Source organism: Miniopterus natalensis, chromosome 1 (genome assembly GCF_054644295.1).
Source record: "Miniopterus natalensis isolate mMinNat1 chromosome 1, mMinNat1.hap1, whole genome shotgun sequence".
NCBI classification, from domain to species: Eukaryota; Metazoa; Chordata; class Mammalia; order Chiroptera; family Miniopteridae; genus Miniopterus; species Miniopterus natalensis.
In genome coordinates this window covers 55,018,312-55,024,724 of record NC_142081.1, presented here as the reverse complement: position 1 = coordinate 55,024,724, position 6,413 = coordinate 55,018,312, and positions in this window count along the sequence as shown.

Here is a 6,413-nt window from a genome sequence, read left to right as displayed (position 1 = left end):
AGGTTAACCATTCAGGATCTTGAACTGAGAGAGTAAGTGGGAATCTTTACAAGGATCTCAGGAGGGGCACAGAGTTCAGAGGTTCAGTATTCCAGATCCCTTGACTTCTCCCTGTGCAGCATCTATCTTTAAATGTGAATAGCTGTCTCGTGCCCCCTAACAATCTGTCTCCTAGAATGCTGCCTGATTAACAAAGATCAACAATGACCTAAGCCCCACCTTTACGCCCTCCCCTCCGCTGATGCCAGGATTGTTCCCTAAAAGTCAGAATGAAGGGGTGAAGTCGGAGTTGGGGAATTGTCAGAAGAAGCCACTGACTTGGCATATGGGACACACCAAGGCACCTTGCAGGGTAGCATGAACATGCTGTGAACAGTGACCCCATGTATTATGCTTAGTGTTGCAAAATCAAAAACTGATTTCTTAGCTTACCAAAATTAGATGTGTCCCTCAAGCCTCAAATGAACAAAGATTCAAAGATAATCATGTTCACACAAACACACACAGTCCTGAGTAGTATATTTAAAGCCAGATTGCCAATTTATTACTTAAAAAAGGAAATATCTGGCTGGTGTGACTCGTGGTTTGAGCATCGCCCCATGCACCAAGAGGTCACCGGTTCAGTTCCTGGTCCGGGCACATGCCTGGTTGTGGGCTCCATCCCTATGGGGGCGTGCAGCAGGCAGCTGATCCATGTTTCTCTCTCATCGATGTTTCTCTCTCTCTCTCCCTCTCCCTTCCTCCCTCTCTCAAGTCAATAAAAACAGATTTTTTTAAAAAAGAAATATAACTGATACCTTCAAGAATATTCCTAATAGCTTAACCAGAACATATTCTCTTGTGAGACAATTTAAGAGAACATCAAATCATAATTTGAAATTTGTTTATGAAGATGAAGTCAAAGAAGTGGCTTATTGGTAAAAAAAAAAAAAAAAAGTGTTCCTTATGAAAAAATAATATGAAAAGCAAAGAGCCAGTACCTTGATTGTCAAAGAACCTGTATAAATCAATAAGAAAAAAACTAATGTCAATTTTTTTAATGGGCAAAAAGATAAATACCCTATTAGTGAAAACAGTTGACAAAAATAAGTACAAATGACCCATAAACGTAAAAAAATGATAAACCTCACACATAATTAAGAAAATGAAAATAAAAATTAGATATTTTTATCCTATGAGTTTGGCAAAAATTTAAAAATCCAGTAATATTTATCATTGGTGAGGATGAGAGAAAGAAACCATGTCGGAGAATATGAGTGCAGCTAGAAACTGAAGCAACATTTCTGAAAGAAAATTTGACATTATTAATAAAAATTTTTAATTCGCATAACCTTTGACCTAGCACCTCCGCAGCTCAGGATTTACCCTGACAATACGCTTTTGCAACTATCTGCTAAGATAGCTGAACAGGATGTGCCCTGTAATAGCAAATAACTGGAAAACAAAATTTCTCTTCAACAGGGGACTGCCAATAAGTTACTGTGTTGAATATCCTGCAACTGTGAAAAAAAAATGAGTTATATCTATTGATGTTGAAGAAGAAAGAGCTTTAGGATGTATTATTAAGCGATAGACAAAGTGTGCATTGTGTGTTCTCCTTTATGGAAGAATATGTACTAGTCATATGTATTTTACTAGAAGAATACAGTAAAAACATCAGTGGTGGGAGATGTTTAGCTTTTATTTTAAACCTTCCGATAATATTTGAACACTGTTTTAATCATTTGCCTAGATTTCATTTAATTATGATCAAATATATATTTAAATAGACACGTTATACACATTCCCACACACAGTTAAGCACATGCAAACACACAAGCTTTTGTAAAGTATTTCTTAGCCAACTAACTTGAAAGGATCTTCCCCTATCTGATGGCACCACCTGAAATCTATTAGCTGAAATTTTGGCTTTTTGATCACTTTTTGATTAGCTACTGAATTTACTGCTTTCAAAATGCTCTTCCTTCGTTATTTGATTGTTACGTAACTTTAGACAAATTAATATTTCTGAGGTTCTAAGTTGTTATTGTGGTTTAGTTATGTTTATTGGTAGCATGAGGGAAATGCCTATCAAGGAGATGCTGTAAAGATTAAATAATAAAACTTCAATGCACATAGTTCAAAGCCTGGAACTTGAAGGATGCATTGTAAATATTAGTTATTTTTCACTCATCCAATGCCTTTGTGCTGTTTTTTCCTTCATGATGCCCCTTCTCTCCTGTACTCTGTCTTTCTCTTCTACCACTTGAGGTTCTGCTGCTGGGACCAAGTTAAAAGTACTTTAGTCAACCATATTATGGGTCAAATATATTCTTGTGAGGTGGCTTGAGAATCTAACCACTGTGTATGAAATTGTTTCCAGAAAGTAACTCACAAATTAAGTTTTGGAACACAATCTTTGGAAATTGGATAGTACCTGGACTGTGACTAACAGCATCAAACAAAAATGCATTCTTTCTCCATTTTGCTTATTATTTGCAACTCAGTCATGCTTTTCACTGCCTCAAAGGGTGTGATGGAGCTCTGGATAAAACTCTTTCATTTGAAACACTATGATAGCCACAACAAATTATTCATGGAGATTATGCTTTGCCTTCAACATAGGGAACTGGCCATGTAAATTTATTGAGCACTAGCTGTGTGCCAGACAGTGTCAGTTGTTTGATAAGTTATCACATTTAATCTTCACAGTAATCTATGAGGAAAATAATTACTTTAATTATCTTTTAAAAGAAAAAATAGGCTCAGAGAAGTTCAGCCACATGGACAAGGTAATGGGCAGAATCAAAGTTCAAATCCAAGTCCACCTGGTGCTGAAGCCCATGCATTTTCTAGTGGTTGTTAACTGATAGAAGTTTGCCATTCCAAAGATTTTTACATCTTATATCCAAAGGTATTCTTTGTTTTTTTTAAGCATTGGCATTACAACATTTAACCCATATATAGTCTTCTCCTGTATAGCTGTAAACTTGCTGTTTGAAGAAGTAAAGGTTTTTTGACCTTGGTAGAGTAATTTCTCAATGACTGTCTTAGAGAAGAACACTTTTTTGTCGGCAGGAGCCATTTATTTGTCTGAGTACCTATGCCCTTACTAAGGGTGCCTGTGGTGTCAGGATGCTTGCCACTTCTGCACAGCGGCCAGCCCTGGGCCTAGGACTCCTGACCATACACAAAAAAACATTCGCTAAGATTCACTAAGAGGAGGCTAGAGGCTGCCAGGTCATAAGCACTGTTGCTCTGGCATGCTGGAATTCAAGGTTTTAGGAAACATGATACAGAATCCCTTACGAATTTTGTTTTTTATTGCCCTCTCTCTCTATGTGCTGTGGTAACCTCCTTCCTGTATAGTATACCTGGATCTGTAACTGTTCCCTTCAGCTTTAATCTGACACACAAATGTGAGGTGTTCGAAGCTGAATTTTTGCACTGCCTCCATTCTGTAGTTCCTGTCAGAATCTCCCACTCATTTTTCAAGCACAAGAAACCTGATGTTTTTATGCTACTTACATTTCTTTCAACATTGTGTACTACATGGGACCAGATAGAGTTATATTCTGTGCTTTACTGTATCAATTAGCTATTGGTGCATAACAACTCCAAAACATCGTAGTGGAAAACAACATTCGTTTACTTTGCTCATGATTGTGAAGGCCATAAAGATAAGCTGGGGTCTGCTGAGTACTTTTTCTAGTCTTGGCTAGATGTCTTTATGAATTTGAGGTCAGCTCATGTCAGCTGTGGACCAGCTTTACTGATCTTGGCTGGGCTATCACATGTCTGAGGCCGTTGCTGGGACAAATGGTCTGACTTGATTATGATCCATATGGTCTCTCATCCTCCAGCAGGCTAGCTCAGGCTTGTTCACATAGCAGCTGGGCAGTGTCCCAAGAGAACAAGCAGATGCAGGAAAGGTCTTACAATGCCTAGTCTCAGAGCCAGCACACAAAATATTGTAGTCATCTCTGCAATATTTTAATGGCCAAAGCAAGCTGTAAGGGAACCCTGATAATGGGAGTGGGAAATAGACTTCACCCATTAAAGGAAGGAGCTACAAATGGTATGGATACCAGAAGGAGTGAAGAATTGGGGCCCTTGATTTTTCAAGCAATTAATCAAAATGTACAGAACTTCTTTCTTGCTCTTCTTTGCCTCTCAACGATGTATGTTTTAGCTCTTTGCTAATCTGTGCCAAGATGCTGTCCTGGTGAGCTAGGTAACTGCAGTAACAGATACACAATGGCATTTAGCATAGTTACCAAAAGCTGGTGTCCTCATTAGAGAAGCTGTAGAATGCTCACTTGCACATGGTCCAAGCTGACCACCTGGGAGGTGCAGACTGCTCACTGGAAGAGTTTGGAGTTGCCAAGGTAGACATGAGGGGATGGGCACCCCAAAGGGCCATAATGGTATGGACACTTTCTCAACTATCTCTAATAAAAAATCAGGACAAGGTATCAAAGCTGTATAGACATTTTATTTCCACAATGCTCAATTCTCAACTCTCCCTGCTGCCAAATAATTATAGCTGCTCCAGAAATCAGTTCTTTCTGGTGTCTCACAGGTGATTGCTAACTAATACGTTATCCTGGCTAGATGGGTAAATAACTGGATGCAGTTAAAATACACATCCCAGGAACTCCTAAGGTAGCACCTGCAAACTTTGTTCTAAAGAATATTAATCCTCTATGATGTTTCTTGAAAAATGGATCCTGAGATAAAAGTTTTGATAAACAATAAATAATTAATGACTTGAATGACTACAATGCATGCTAGTATATTAAAGTATCTGGGGAAATCTGCCCTAAAAAACCATAGCTATCTATTGGGCTAGCTTTTCTCATGTTCCTTCCCACACCCCATTTTCCACCCTCTCTGGCTTCCTTTGGACCTCCTGGAGCCCAAACCCTGTAAAAAAGACTCACCCAGGCTTTGTGGCAGCTGAGCTTTTGTTGGGTTTGGCCAATAGAAAACACTTGCAGAAGTTAAAAAGGGCAGGAGGAGAATGGATTTTTCTTCTCAGCTTCTTTTGCTACTTTGGTGCCAGTCCTCTGGCAGTGACTGGCTTCCTCTATGACTACAGCTCTTATAAGGCAGGTCCTCCCCATGGCTCCATCCTCACTGGGGCCGAGAAACACTGTTTGCCCTCCAACTTCAGCTCCAGGCTTTCCCATTGTTGCTACTCCCTAGTTGCTTCTGCATCTTTTTATTAACTCTGCCTACACTGCCTTAAGCAGTCCCTTCATTAAAGTCTGCTCTAGGGGTTCTTAGCTTGGGGTCCAAGGACCTCAGTGACATCTATCGAAAGAAAACAGGATTGGTGAACCTGGCAGGGAAAAAGAAAACTTTCAACTTGCTAAGTAAAAAATTCATCCCCTTATTTTCTCTAATCCCTAAAAGATAATTTAGCATTTCCTTCAGTTATGAGGGTAGGCAAAGGCATTAACAGTACCTTTAACTTTCTCATCAACAGATATCACAGATATTTTCATAAGACATTGCAAGTTTGGTTGATATCTTGAAATAGTATTTATCGCTATTACTACTTGGACACTGTATTAGTTATGAAACCATATGCTAGATCATCTTATTTGAATGGATTAATAAAGAAGCACACTTATTCCTATACTAAATATGTGTTTCTCAAAATATTTTAACTGAATTTTGATTTAATTGGTACCCTTTTGTAATCTTTGTACTTTATGTGTTTTCTGAAATGGTTTTGTAGGCTTCCCTAGACTCCCCAAAGGTTTCATTAAGTGCTCTCCCGCCCCAACACACCCGAGATGAACTCCGGAACCGTCTGAGGGGCCAGAGCTGATACAATGTGAGCTTCCCAGTTTATTTGACCAGGGAACTCGTCGTTCATGTTCACGCATTAGTATTTCATGCAACTAGTCTTATAGAAAACACACTTAGGAAAAGATATCCTACAGGAATGACCCATTTTACGAGATTACCAAAAATAGGAACAATCAGCCATGGAGACCTGCTCAGAAAGGGACCGTTGCCCCTCAAGTCCCAGTGGCTACAGGTTTCTTAGACTTTCTCTGTCACTTGTACTTTTCCCCAACTTGATTCCCTCCCAGGTGCCGCTTATTTTCCTCTTGGGTTCCATGCTCTTGCCACCTACCCCTTGTCCTCTGTAATCTCTGCTTGAACCCTCTCTGGGGTCCTAATCCTGTTTCACAAACCCTCTGTTTTCATTCCCATGGTGAGAACACTCTCATGAATTACAATATTGGCTACAGTCCAACACACCGAAAACAAAGCAGTGACCCAGAAGCAACCAGGAAGGCTCAGTGTTCATTTTTAACCTCGCACGAATCTGTTTGCTACTCTGCTTTGTCACTGAAGACGTAATTTAGACCTGTCAGGATAGTCCAAGAGTCTCACACATTTTTTTTCTTCCTTAC